The sequence below is a fragment of the Convolutriloba macropyga genome, chromosome 6, assembly GCF_964194025.1.
Source record: "Convolutriloba macropyga chromosome 6, txConMacr16.3, whole genome shotgun sequence".
Classification (NCBI taxonomy): Eukaryota; Metazoa; Xenacoelomorpha; order Acoela; family Convolutidae; genus Convolutriloba; species Convolutriloba macropyga.
Window position 1 is genome coordinate 15,927,829 of NC_134473.1, and position 15,253 is coordinate 15,943,081.

The window sequence follows — 15,253 nt, forward strand, 5'->3', positions numbered from 1 at the left end:
CATATTTCGGGAAAGATTGTTCTTATTTCCGCCTCAGTCAAACTCAGTGGACATGTTATTGATTCTCCGGTCAGTTTTTCCTGATCAACTTTGGTTTTGATTGTTGCCGTTTCGTCTGCAGCTAAAACAAAAACTGATCAGTCATCAAGTCTTTCGCAGAAAAGACCAACCGGTTTTAGTGGTCAGGTAACGTCTTCCCACCTGCCCCTCCCAAATCATGGTAAGCAAGCCACACACCCTGTCATCAACTTTTTTCCGGTGTAAAACTCGGTTCAGTTCTAAATACTAAATTAGTTAAACTTCCATATCACCTACTGTGAAAACCAGAGTCGAAAAAAAATAAATTTAGTTTGGACGCCAATTATGGGAACAGGATAAAGTAAAGTCAGGGAATGATTTTTCCTTCCGTTTTCAAAATTCCTGGTGGAAGTCGGTCCATATTGCGGTTGCGCAGAAATCACAATTTCTTTTTTTTGGACGAATTGGCACTCAATGTTTTATTCGAAAAATGCCTTTTTGAAAGAAAAGCTCAAAAATGGAGATTTTCAGTATTTTTTTTATTACAAATGAAGAATCTTGTTGTTCCGACCCCCACTTTAGAGATAGAAATGCGTTGCTGAATTGTTTGATTAAAGTTTTTTTGGCTACCAATTTTTGATAAAATTTTCAAAATTCAAACTTTTTTCATCAAAAATGGCACAAAATATGCTTTTTTGGTCCACTTTGTTAAAATTTGCCAGACTTAGTGACCCAGAAACCTTAACACCGACTCCCTAATCTCAAAAAGAGCACTAGTTTAAATTAGGTGCCGTATGAAAGACTTTTGAAATTAAAACTTTGCCGTTTTTTGCAGATTTAATTCGATAATCATACAAAAAGCATCGTTGTTCTTTTTAATATTTGAAGAATTCCACTCAACAATTGGTCTAATTCGCAAACTCTTGGAACAATTGGTCTGTTTGCTGGGCGCGCGACAAAATCAGGGAGAGGTTCAATAATATCATGGATTTTTAGAATCAGCGACTTTTTGGTTTTTATTTTGATGCTGCCTTTTTTCAAAATATTTTGCTATTGTTTTCTAAAGTTAATTACTGACAATATTTATTATTCACGGCTCCATTAATGACAGCTCCAATTTAGATAAATTTGAGGTTGAATGTAGATACAATTTTCTTTCAGACAACCAAAGTGTTTTTATGGCTTTGAGGAGGGGTTTTAGTAAAATTTAACTGAATTCTTGTCTTTTGCCTTCAATTGTTATTCTTTTGGCAGTCTGATTTTTAAGTTTCACCAATCAAAGATCTAAATTTCCTCCTCAAGAGGTGCAAGTGAACCTCTTCTTTTTCACTCGGTTTTTACCTTACGTCTCTTAGGTTACCTAATGCATTTGTTTTAAGAAAATTTCTGTGATTTTTTGAACTTTTGTATACCTAAATTTTGTATACCTTTGTCAACATTTTGCTTATTCTCAGTAAGTACAGGTCAACTTTTCCTCCTTGAAATTTTTGAAACATTTGCAACTAAAAATTTTTTGTTTTCATAACATATGGTTTGAAGGGCTGCGAGTTTTTTTTATTTTTGCCCTTTATTTTTGCCATTTATCTTATTTTTTTTTTATTTTTGCCCTTTATTTGTTGTTAATTTTTGTTGTCATATGCCAAATAATGAGCAATTAAAGGTCTCAGTGACCATCTATAGATGAACCAAGATGAACCAATGAACTTAATAACTGATATCTGTAAATAGCTTATGGTTGTTTTGACTTTCTAATTAAATTTCCAAAAGAAAGAGCAATAGTATTCTTCAACTTATTCCCTTTTTGTTCTGGTTTGCGTTTTTTTTCGTAATTTACAATGCTGTTCCATTTTCATTAATTAGCCTCATTATTTAGGGTTCATTAAAAATTGTAGTCAATCAAACAACAATTTTTCTGTTGTTCAAACATTTTAAATGATGTCTTCAGGGCTTGGAAAATTTGTCTCAGAAGAATTTGATACTTATCAGTTTTTGTGTTTTTTTGTTTTTATTTTGGGATAGTCGTTTTACAATAAGACGTTATGATGATCAAAGGAGACGCAAACGAAGATGTTATATATTCGCAGTTAATATCTTATAAACTTAATGGCTTAAAAACTGTGGTTTCGTAAAGTTGTTTGTGAAACTTATTAGTTCAGCTTGTATTCAATGTTATTTTATAGTCTCAGGATGTAGTCTCATTAATAACAGACGCAATTAATTTTTCGAGTAGTTGCGAGACGAACTGTCTACTCTTTTAGTCGAAAGCTTTTGTTGGCTATGAGTTTTGAAAATATTTGTTTCCAATAAAAAAAGAGATAGATTTTTGAGATCTGCCAATTTTATTTCTGTTAAATTGTAGCTAAGCATCTCTGTATACAATTCACATCATTTATCTTTTTAAATGTAATTTGCTCGTCATATTGGTTTTATTATCCTCAAGTGGTCTTTCTTCTTGGAACAACCAGTTTTCATAAAACCAATTTTCTTGATTTTTGCATATTTGCCTCTTTTTTGTAGGTTTTTGTTTTCATATCACAGTATCACAAAAATGGGCGTCATTTAGTTTACAAATGTTCTCAACTGCAAAAAATGCACACAAAGATTTTTATTGTTTTTAGTGGTAAGCTTAATTTTTAATTGATTTGGGGGGGACATCGTTTTCGTGCATAATTTTTTGTGCAAAAATTTTCGTTTTTGCCTGCATTTGTCGTTCTTTTTGTAGTCGTACGACATATTCTGGATAATGAAAGGCATTAGTCGCTCTCTATTGAGGTATTAAAGACTCTCTCAATGATTTCATTCGATGCCTATTGTTTCTAATTTGCTCGAATTTAATTCTTTTTTTTTAAAAAAGCAATGTTTTAATAAACGCATAGGGGAAAAGTCCCTTATTTTGTTCCAAAAAGTACCGATTGATCTTCTTAGTATAATTTTTATCTGATACCATTTTGATTTGGTTATTAGTGGTTTTCAAAAAATGGACAAGGAGTTTTGGTCGTAATTAATATTTGTAACTAATTGATTTTTATTGCCATCTTTTCTGGTAGTCACATTATGGTAGCCACAAGTCTCATAGGCCCTCTAGAGTAGATTGTTTTATTCTTTTAGCAGTTTGTTGAACGATATGTTGATATGTTTTTTTTTATCTCATTTGGTAGACAATTAAGTGAAAAATGTAGATGAGCGGGGTCGGAACTTAATGTGCGAACGCACATTACCGAGCCTCCTTGTTCGCTTATAAACGCAATGAGGCTTTAATGGTGGATCATTTAGGCACCGTTTCAAAATGAAAAAAAACCATATTTTTGATCCTCTAAAAATTTTAATTGACTTTTAAGGTGCACATAATCCAAATTTTTGCCCTGACCTGGAAAGCATTTGGATTATCACCAGAATCACTCAAGCTTGTGAAAACTAAACGGGCCCAAAAAAGGCAACCTTGAGCACTTTTAGAGCTGAAAAACAGATTTCTACACTGAAAAAGTATGTACGCACTCTTATGTTTAGCTGGTATAAGGTTTAATTTTCCGCCGGAAATTCATCTTCGATCGCCATCATTTTCTTTGATTTGATTCATACGGCCACAATAGTTTACCACATTATTTTGAAAGAAGGACCTAATGGCATCGTGGCAAAAAATAATATGTGAACTTATAAAGACAGAAGCTTCAAAAAAATTAGCGTCACAATAGTTTTACTCAAATTGTAACCTTCCAATTTTGAGGTATTGACAAAAATGCATCAAAATATACGTTCTGCCCGGTATTACATAAATTCGAAAATCCAAGTCTGAATCTGTGCCTGCTTCGCAACTTTAAACGAAATCGTTTGCAATGACAAAGCGCGTTGAGCGTTGATTTGGGTTGAAGGTTGATTGAACTTAGCCGGTTTTCAAAAGCTATCGAGGTGTAGGTGTTTTTAAATGATTTTGTTCACTCAATCACACTCTCGTCTAGTTTGTTTTTTTTGGCATAAATATTTAGTTTTTTATAGCATTAGGTAATCATTAAGTTTTTTAATCAGCTACTCTGGTGTATACACTTGAATGAGCAAATTTTATGATTTTGTAATAATTTACAGCTACTTAAATTTCCGATCCAATAGATCTAATTGTTCCTTTACTATGAGTAAAATTAACAGTCAATTAAGTAATTTTTATTTCGTATACTTCTTATTTGAAAATTAAGTAAAAAACAAAAAATTGCTTGAAAACGAATCATTCTCAAATCGGACAAAACTTCTCGAATTTCAAAAAAGACTCATTTATCAGCAATGTAATATCAGTAAAAAAGACTAAATAGACAATAGCATTAAGATCACAAATTTTACTCCGATAGAAAGAGGAAATTTCTATTAGTTGGGAAATTGTTCCTATTTTTTAAGTGAAATTGAAACAAATATTGTTTTTCCGCATATTGACACCTTCTCATTACGGATAATCTTTCAGATATAATTGTGATGCATTTTGTAACTCAGGTGTGGATTTATTTTTTTGGATAAAAATTGAGGCATGCTATGGAAAATTAGTTTAAAATATTGTTTTTTTGTGACTCAGAACCAGGCAATTCATTAAAAAAGCATAATTTTCGGCCTGCTTCGAAAGATTCTTTTGACCCTCGAGGAGTCCTTTGAGTTGCGCTGTCAGGTCATTATGAGCTCTCAATATGTATGAGATTAACTCTGAATTTTAAGATCAAATTCAGACATAAAACGTTTCCTTGACATGCCTCTAAGAATGATAATTTTGGAATCGTACTGTTGTTTTTGTTTAATTTCATACGCCAGAAACTGCCTGTGTATTCAGTTTCAAGCCAGCAGAAATCATATTCAGAAATGATGTGATGTACTTGTTCTCTGGTAATCAAGTAAAAATGCTGTAATTGGAAAAAAAATTAGGCAAATTAAACAAATTTTTGTTTCGAGATAGCTCTAAAGGCCGCGTGTTTTAGCTAAAGTTTAAAATCTGCTAAGAGAGTTCATTGAAGCTTGCTATTTTTGTCGGATTGTTTCCGTAAAAACTCAGGCGCAGTTCGAAATGGAATGATTCATTATTTTGAAGTTTATAAATCTTAAAAATTTGAAAATTAGCTGCAAATTTTGTCAATTTTTCTTTCTGTTAATATGAATATCAAAACAAAACGAAGCATAGCCCTTTGTCCTGTGTTTTTAATTATCGCCTAAAATAGGGCGTGGTTTTCTTAAACAGAACTTTCTACGGTTCATGCGGATTAAGGTAAGCATAAATGTAGTCTTTAAATGTTAAAATAATTCTTATTTTTCCGTTAAAATTAACAATTTATGATTATTTAGAACTGCACTGACAATGGTGCTGAAGTGTGGTAAATTATGTAATCCTTAAAAGTAAAAATAGCTAATTTTTAAAGGTAAAGTAACAACGAGGCTCGTTAAAGTGCGTTGGCATATGATGTTCCGACCCGCGTTCATCTACGTTTTTGACTTTGTCTTTTTATTTACATTTTTGTAAAAGATAAAATCAAAAATAAATGTTTGAGTCTAAACAAATCATTACACAACCAAAGTAATAATTGAAATAGAAAAGGCCAAGCCTCTTAAAACAAGATCTGCCATCAAAAAAATTACGAGAGAAAAAACAACCAATACAAAAAAAGCAAAAACATGAATTTCACGGCAAAATTTAAAAGCACCTAGTAACAACGTCATATTACAAACACACAAAACCCTAACTACACAAATCAACTTTTTCCTAATTACACAGCAGATGAGATTTTTCCTTAATGAGACTAGGTAACAAGTCGATGAAAAGAAGAAATAATGAGGGGAAATTCAAAAAACAATCAATTTTCTTTAAACCAAATATTTTTTAAAAGTTTTAAAAATCATTAGCTATTAACAAAAAAATTCTTGATGATTTTACTAAAAAGTTATAATGAAACCAAAGGACCTGTCTTTGGTTAGACTAAGCCAAGAAAACGGACTGAAAATGCAGAAAAACTCAAAAAAATACGAACAACAATGTAAAAACATTGCGAAAACACAAATGAATGAAGCCATTAAAATCAAAAGTCATCATCTGAATACTATGTTTTTGATTTCAATTTCTAATTATTCTAATTCAGCTATAATTATTCTGAATGAAAAAATTGGGCAACAATTCGGCGACCGTTGAAAATTATTGGGATTTGTTATTACGCGATTGTGCTAAAGGAAGAGAAAAAGAAACACAAATAAACCACTCACACAACATTTTATGAAAATGCATATTGTCCTACAATTAAAGCATCATTTACGTCATTATATCAGTAAACAGGTTAAATTTCAAAATACACGGAATTTTATGGGACACTTCAATGATGAGAATAGGACAAGTTGACGAAAAGAACAAAAAAAACTAAAAAAAAAAGAAAAATCCTTAAAAATTCTAAAAATTTATAATATCATAAACTATAAGACTATTCGGTATAAACTGACTGTTAGGGTCAAAATCATTCATTCAACCTTTAATTACAACCTTTTGAGATCAAGCTGCATTTTACGGCTGCCTAAAGAATAAACGAAACTGGCAAAAACAGCATAAAAGTATTGAGCGAGAAAAGTGTCGAAGCCAATAAAAAGTTATTTTTTCAGAAAAAACTTTTGTACATTCAATTAAATTTATCAATTGGACTCTTTTTTTAACATTTTGACTCCAATAAAGCAACAAACTTGAACAAATACAATGAAACCACTGAAGTTTTCAGAAAACCATAGTATCAACGCCATTAAATTCAATAGCTGTCAACGGAAGCTAATAAATACGCTAATTAAGGACTCGATGAGACGCCAAGGATGTTTGCCATTCATATGTCATCAATATGACATTACAATAAGTCATTGAAGATGAAAACAACAACAAATACAGGCAAAATTAAAAAAATTATTTAGAAAAATGCGAGAAGAAAGTGTCGAAGCCATTTAAAAGATAACCATCATGATAATTCGTGAATCGAAATCATAACACCAATAAATAGAACATAAAACCGCTATCTATTTTAAGTTTGGCTGGTGTGGAAACGAAGGGGTTCCGGTCATTGCTGAGACTGACTTAAAGTTCATGAAAAAAATTAGGATTGATTAATGTTAGAAAAACTTCTCGAAAAATCTTTTTCTAAATTCTTAACAGACATTAAATTCGATAGCTTTCAATGGAAGTCAATACGCTCAATTATGCCTTGTTTAAAGTACAAGGATAATTTTCATTCATACGTTATTAATAAGACATCAAAATAAGTCTTATGACAATGGAAACAACAACAAATACAGGCAAAAACCAAAAAATTCTGTAGAAAAGTGCGAGAAGAAAGTGTCGAAGCCATTTAAAACCTACGTTTTTCTCTGGAAACTTTATCCATGAACCATTGAACGTCTCCTTTAAGCCAATGGGAGATATCAATATGAGGATCATGAGTTAAGATTTCAAGAGGAACCAATAACATGAAAATATCCAAAAATTTTAAATAAAAATATTGAAATCTTCTGGCATTGAAGCCATATAACAAATATTTAGAAAATCAAAACCGCTAACTAGATTAATTTTGGTTGCAGTAAAAAGGAATGGGACCTCTCATTACTGAGACTGACATACAATTCACGAAAATATGTTTATGATCAATTAAATTTGAAAAAAATTCTAGAAAAACCTTTTTTAAACTCTTATCTGCCGTTAGCTGTCCACTAAGAGCTCCAGATAAGTTCTCCTAATGTTCATCACAAAAATTTTGCACTTTTAGTCAATGGGTCGATGCCATAGGACTCCAAAAAACTAGTAAAGCCTCAAAAAGAAAATCAAATTTTCTTTTGAAATTACGCTCAGAATGGAACTCAGAGTCCAAGCCGAAAAAAAACACGCGCAATACCCTGAAAATTTAAATCAAGTTTGCCATTAACGGAACCTCGATATGAAAAGTGACTAGTTTCTAGGGGACTTAAGAAATAAAAAAATATGAAACGTTTTCTAAAAAAGGAGCTCCAAAATAAAATTCGAATTTTTTGATAGTAAACTTCCCTATGAGACCAGAACAAGTCTTTTTTTATCGCCTTTCGTCTATTTGGAACTCAAAACTGATTCTTTTGGTCTCGTGAAATGAAATTTTGAATTTATTCTTAATTTTTTTAAAAAAATTACACTGAATTGAACAAACTCTTGCCAGTTCACACAAAGTTCACACAAAACTTCAATCCTCGATAACTCCTCGAAAATTAAAAAAAAAACGAAATTCAAAAAACTTTTTAGTTTCGAATTCTACGCTGGACGGACTTTTTAATGATACATTTCTTACATTTCTCTACGATGAATATATCGATCGGCCAAAATTGTCTGAACAAAAAAAATCCATTTGATTATATAGTTCCTCCCCCCACAAGTGGGATCGGAACAAAAATATGATTAATGGTATAGTAATGGTAAACATAGGTAACAAGCGAAACCTCGGTGAGTTGAACGGAGCATGGCGGAGTGAAAGGAGCGGAGGTGAGCGAGAAGCCTGTATTCAACATTAATTCCGAAGTTTTATATCTCATAAAAAATATTTGTCGTTTTGACTTCCTTGCACTGGAAATCCATTTACAACCCTTTTTCCAGAGAAAATTATTTTCAAGTTGTTTTGGAGACTTGTGGTTTATTCAGTGGCAATTGATATGTTCAATTTCGGACAATGTTCGAGTTCGAGTTGTACTTATTTTTTGTCGCATTCAAGCTTTTTTCCTGCTTCGACAATAGTTCCTTCTTTTTATAACACCTAGTACATCTCCTATTAGGTGTTTGGGGAGTCAAATGATCTACCATTAGAAGTGGAAAACAGTGTATTAGTTATTAAATGATTATTCAACTAATTAGATGCTGACTTTTTGTTTCGGGCCTTTTCTTGGTCAGATATTTAACCAAGCTTCAGAGGCCGCATAATTCAGCTTATGTTGGTAATCTACTAAGATAGCTCAATGAAGCTTGCTTTTTTGATCGGATTGCTTGCTTTGGACGATAGGTTGTTAAAAAAGTCAGGCGCGGTTGAAAATGGTTTGTAATCGTTAATAATAATAATAATAATAATAATAATAATAATAATAATAATAATAAGAATAATAATAATAATAATAATAATAATAATAATAATAATAATAATAATAATAATAATAATAATAATAATAATAATAATAATAGTAATAATAATAATAATAATAATAATAATAATAATAATAATAATAATAATAATAATAATAATAATAATAATAATAATAATAATAATAATAATAATAATAATAATAATAATAATAATAATAATAATAATAATAATAATAATAATAATAATAATAATAATAATAATAATAATAATAATAATAATAATAATAATAATAATAATAATAATAATAATAATAATAATAATAATAATAATAATAATAATAATAATAATAATAATAATAATATTTTTTTTGGTTCCTGCGTAATCGAAGCGTAACAGCATTAAGCTTACAGTAGCCTGTTCTCAGCTGCCCTTTTTGTTATTATTCCCCACATTTGAGACGGTTCTTAATTTTAATCTGAAACATATCTTCGATTTTTGTCAAATAAATATGAAAATCAACACAGAAGCAAGCGTTACCCTCTGCTCTGCCCCGTGTTTTTGTTTATCACCTAACTTGGGGCGTATTTTCTGTTTACAAAAAATTCCTTTTTTTTGGACATTGGCTTTCTTCTGCGAGTGAAAGTCTTAGCTTTGATGAGATTATTCAGACACTGAGCAATTTTTCCCGACGGCAGTTTCGATGCCAGATTCTGTCTAGGGACCATACAGCAATGCTTGACCCAGGAGCTTCCAAAAACGCTCAATTGGACAGCGCACCTTTTCCGCATAACAGAGGGAGCTAGAAGTTTTGAGTCCTTAAAACCGACAACTCAGGGAAACATGCCGTATGAGAGAAAAGTGCTTGCACATTTTTTAAAACAATTTACTAGATTGATGAGTCAGACCTAGGTCACTTTTCATCAGACCATTTGGATCACACACGGAGGTATAGCGCGATCCAAAAAATCGGTCTCGAAAAAAAATTCGGGGTGGACAATAGGCTGGACAATGATCGCAAAAAGTATGATCAGAGTCCAGGATCTGAGCACTGTCTCGTCATATTTCGAACAAAAGTTGGAGCAAAGGTCTCACAATACGGTTGCGCAAAAGTCTGATCAGACACCAAAACTTGCACGGGGCGTGTCTGATTATTAGTTGCACTTGAAGAGGACTTTCAACAGAGCAATCAGTGCAATCGAGAGTAAGTATTCATTTCACAATATTTTTTAAATCAACACTGGTTTTTTTACACGCAAACTTGAATGCAAGCAATCCAAAGCATTATTGGCGGCAATCAATTTATCCCTGAAATTTAAAATTTATATTTTCAACATATCTGAAGTACCTTCTTATTGAATTACCTTTAAATACAAATAACCGGGATGCTCATTATACACAATTCTTAGTAGTCATACTATGTCAGATATGAATCCTAGTTTTCATACAAGGTCATATATGATTTGTATGATTTCTTAGTAGTCATACAAGGATCAAATATGATCTAGAAATCATACAGGGATCATACAAAAAAATTCAAAGCCTAAAACATGTATATCTTTCATTTTCTTTTGATGTTAAAAAAATTTCCTGGAAATTATACAAGGCCATATATGACACATAAAACATGAAAAATATGTTCACAAATTCCCGTATAATGTAGTCAGAGGACATAATAAATTATTATATCGCAACTTGCATTCCACATTTGATTCTTTGTGGGCGGAAAGAATAACTTTCCAACTTAAATACATTCAGAAAAGGAGTTTGAGGTTATATGCAAAAATTTTTCCAAATGTTTTTTTTTATAAATGAGCATTTATAGGTATAGATTCAGAGAATATCAGAACTTATCTATTTGGACTTACTCATTAATTGCGTGCCCAATTTTGCAAATGATCTTGTACGTTTGGGTCTTTTGGTGGATCACAAAGTGATGCCGGGAAATCACATAAGTGAGTCCTTGCTGAATAAAAATTTTAAAAGACATAATTGATTTAAAAATTTATGAAAAATAGATGTATGATTCTTGGTATTCATACTAGGATCATATATGATTTCTTTGGTTTCATACAAGTTTCATATATGATTTCCTAGTAGTCAAGTTTGATTTCTTAGTAGTCATAAAAGGATCGTACTAGGAAATACGTTATGATTTGTATGATAACATATATGATCCTTATATGACTACTCAGAAGTGGTGACCCGGGTTTTAAGTAATTTGACCTCGGTTAAAGCTATGATCGCACAAAGAGCGCACTACATTTGTTTTGTTCTTACATGTCTTAAGTGTGTCTTAAACAGAGTCTTAAATGTGATTACCATAGTTTCTTGGCAAATTTACTAGACCTTTTAAGCAGCTCAAAATAAGGCAGCCCGTAAATTTTTAAATTTTTCTCTGTCCAAATAGGTTGGCGATGGATTCAATTTCTTTGTGTACATATAATTTTTAATGATCCATGCATTTTGTTGTAATATGTCTATTTTCGACCCATACTCCAAGACATCAACAGCTGGACTATGTTTTAATTGTTTAGCGCAATTTCTAAAAATTGTTAAAAAACTTGCTAGTCGTTGAAAACTGCTCAGTTAGTTAAGCATCAAATTTTATTTAGTACGTTGCTTTGAAATTGCTCCAAATGTTTTGTTAATAACTTCTGTTTTAGGGAACTTTTAGTTGATGGTCAGAATGATGCTAATCAGTCATAGCTCAGAGTTTTCGAATTCTTTTCCAAAACCATGTTCTTTTCCCGATGGAAATTGCCTCTTTTTTGTTGAAATTGAAAATCAGGTCAATTTGCAGTGACCATTTTGCGACACTGCTTGTCTACCGTTTGTGCATAAAAAACTTTTCGTAGAAGTGACGTCAGATGTTTAGCTTAATTTGCTCATTTTTACATGTCTTTTTATGCAGTATGAATAACAGCCCGAAAATAGATACATGAGGCGTTCGAAAGGCAATCGGATACGTTTCGACGTCTTATTTTTCAATTTTAACAGCCAGCTAAACTTCACGTTTTGATTTTAAAAAAAATTATAAGATTTTTTATATTTTTTGATGCCAAGCATGATCTGAAAAAATTTGAAATAGGATGCATCAGTTTCCTCTTTAATAAAATTTTTTTATTGTTAAGAAGGAAACTTTGATCTTTTTGTTTTATCGTATTTAGTTTTATATCGTCTAAGGGAGAAACAGAAATGATAAGATTATTAGTATTGTAATCCGAAACAAGCTGACTGTTCCTCTTTTTTAAAAAAAATTTCGAACCTTTCATTGTAATCTTTGGCTCAATAATCAGCAATTCAAAAGTGTAAGAATATTTTGGCTAAAGCTGATACCGGCACTTTAAATATCGGGACTTTCTTTGTCGCCCCTTTTCGAAATGGTTTTATTGAAGCACTCTTTCGGGACTATCAATAACAGCGATTAATTTTTCCATGAGTTCCAGTTATGTTTTTGATAAATCAATATTAGAGGAGTAGTTCTGTTATACTTAAGCTTTGCAAACAGACTTGGATTTGTGTCGCAGATATACTATCTCAAAAGTGTAATAGGAATCGCAGAGCGAATCCTTAAATAAGTGTGTTTTACATAATTTGTTTATTGGAATCGCGATGCGAATCCACAGTTAACTTTGCCTCAAGTAAATTAAGAGCGTTTGCAGAAGCAACTTGAATTCAGATTGACTAAATGAAATTCTGATTACTTATAATAAAATACTCTGAACAACATATGAAATAATATAGTAGACTAGCGGGAATATTTTTATACGTGAATAATAAAAAGTCATAACTTAAGTTATAAGCGCATGATATGAATATTAAAAATAGAGGATAAAATAATTAAGTACACATAGAGGTTTCGATATATATATATATATATATATATATATATTTATATATATATATATATATATACATATATATATATATATATATATATATATATATATATATATATATATATATATATATATATAGGTATTCATACGTATCACATTTGATAAAATCAAATGGTAACAAACGATCAATCCAACGTGTTAATCTGCTATTATAGGATTTATTGGAACGGTGAGATTTTAAAACTGAAAGAAGTGCTCTGTGATCTGTCAAAACCGTAAAAGTCTTTCCAAATAAATAATGTTTAAAATATTCGATGGCCCAAACCACCCCAAGCAATTCTAGTTCATTTATACTATAGCGTTCTTCGTTGCTATTAATAAAGCGAGATGCAAAAGCCACTGTTTTCCACGCTTCACAATCTAATTGTTCGAGCGCAGCGCCTAAACCTTGGCGAGAGGCATCGCATTTGATGCGTGTTTCCAGTGTTGGATTAAAAATGGGTATTTTCTGTAGCATTTGCAATAACCTTTTCAATGTGTTCGAAATGTGTTTGATGGTATTCGGTCCAAAGAAATTTTCATTTTTCTTTAACAAAGGCCCAAGAGGATGACATATTTTGGCAAGATTAGAAATAAATTTGCTTAAATGATGAACACTACCTAGGAATGAACGCAATTGTTTCAATGTCTTAGGAGCTTTGATTTCGGCAATTGCTGCTGTTTTAGATTCTATGGGTTTAACATCACTTTGCGAAAATGTGACACCAAGCCAATTTATCTGGTGTTTTGCAAAAAGACATTTGCTTAAATTAATTCTGAGGTTATCAGCCTCGAGTTTCTGCAGGCAACTGTAAACGTATTTGAGGTGCGATTCCTTGGTACCTTTGCTAACCACAATTATATCGTCCAGAAAACAGTATGTGTGAGACAACCCAACCAGTGTATAATCCATCGCCTTTTGAAACTCTGCCGGCATATCCGTAAGTCCATAAAGTCCCGTTTTAAAACGGTACGTGCCGGTTGCGTCGCCGCAAATGATATTGAAATTACAATGACGTGCGGTATCCGGATGCAATTTTAATTGACTATATGCGTATTTTAAGTCAATTGTTTAAAAATAAACATTTCCCCCATGATTAGAGTCATTAATATGTTGTGAAATTGAGTCAATAAGACTATCTATTTTTGGCATTTGATACCTGTTCTTGTGTATCACTTTGTTCAGAATTTTGCGAATCAAGAGCTAGATTTACAGATTTGTCCTTCTTAACTTTAATTACAATAGGAGAAATAAAGTTTTTATCAGAACATTCTTGTAGATTTTCAATATATCCTTGTTCTGTAAGTTTCTTTAGCTCGTCAGATACTTTGTCTAACAGATTTATAGGGACACGGCGACCTTTTTAATGTGATGGGGTATAATTCTTGTGAAATTTTGAACGAACTGTATGTACTTTGGACTTACCGATTCTGGAGATTAGATAAGGGAAATCGATTGCAAACTGTTTTTTAATTGGACAGTATTCTTGTTCTACCTGATTGATTATCATTTGATTATTTGATTGATGAATTGAGAGTCCAAGTAAGGGAAACAAATCTCTACCCATCAGTGAACGATGACCATCCGCCACTACTTGAATTTCAATTGGATTTGCGTGCCAATTGCCGCTTTGAATTGAAGTTTGGAGAATGCCTACTGTATGAATAGGCTCGTTCGAAAATGTTTTCAATTGTTTGGGATTCCCCTCGCGTATCCACTTCGATTTTGAGTCGTGGGAAATGATTGAATTTGCCAATGATTCGTTTATTATTGTGCATACGCTCACCGAATCCACCAAAACATTTGCTGATGTATTACCAAAAATTACAGGAAGATTGATCGCTGCCATCGAAATGGTGAAATCCGTTGATGATACTACAGCTACACTATTATCTTCATCTGATGTGTAGTTTGACTCCAAATCAGGGTCAAAATCTGCCGAGATTTGATTGACATCCTCAACTTGGTCATCTTTTTCTACATTATTGACTCGTGGCTTAGGTCTTGGGTACGAATTGGGGTCTTTAGGTTTACGACAAACCTTAGCGAAATGGTTTTCAATACCACAATTATTGCAACTCTTTCCCCGAGCGGGACATTTATTACGGTGTTCAGGAGTCCAACTAGATCCACAAAAGTAACAAGTTGTGGGCTTTTTCCGTGCGGTTGTACTCATAGTTGAAAAGGGAGTAGCATTCGCAATGCGCATCCGTTGTAATTGATTGACGGTTGAATGTAATTCAGCTTTGTTGGAATTCATTTTGAGTTGATTGAGGGTA

General features: G+C 31.9%; 1 long non-coding RNA gene across 1 annotated transcript in view; it reads right to left on the bottom strand.

Annotated features, from left to right (window-relative positions):
- Window positions 1-46: 46 nt before the first annotated feature.
- LOC142340821 (uncharacterized) overlaps window positions 47-15,253 on the bottom strand; it is a 35,047-nt gene continuing 19,840 nt past the window's right edge. The window contains exon 3 of the long non-coding RNA XR_012759092.1: window positions 47-121. This is a non-coding gene — a long non-coding RNA (uncharacterized LOC142340821). The remainder of the gene's footprint in view (window positions 122-15,253) is intronic.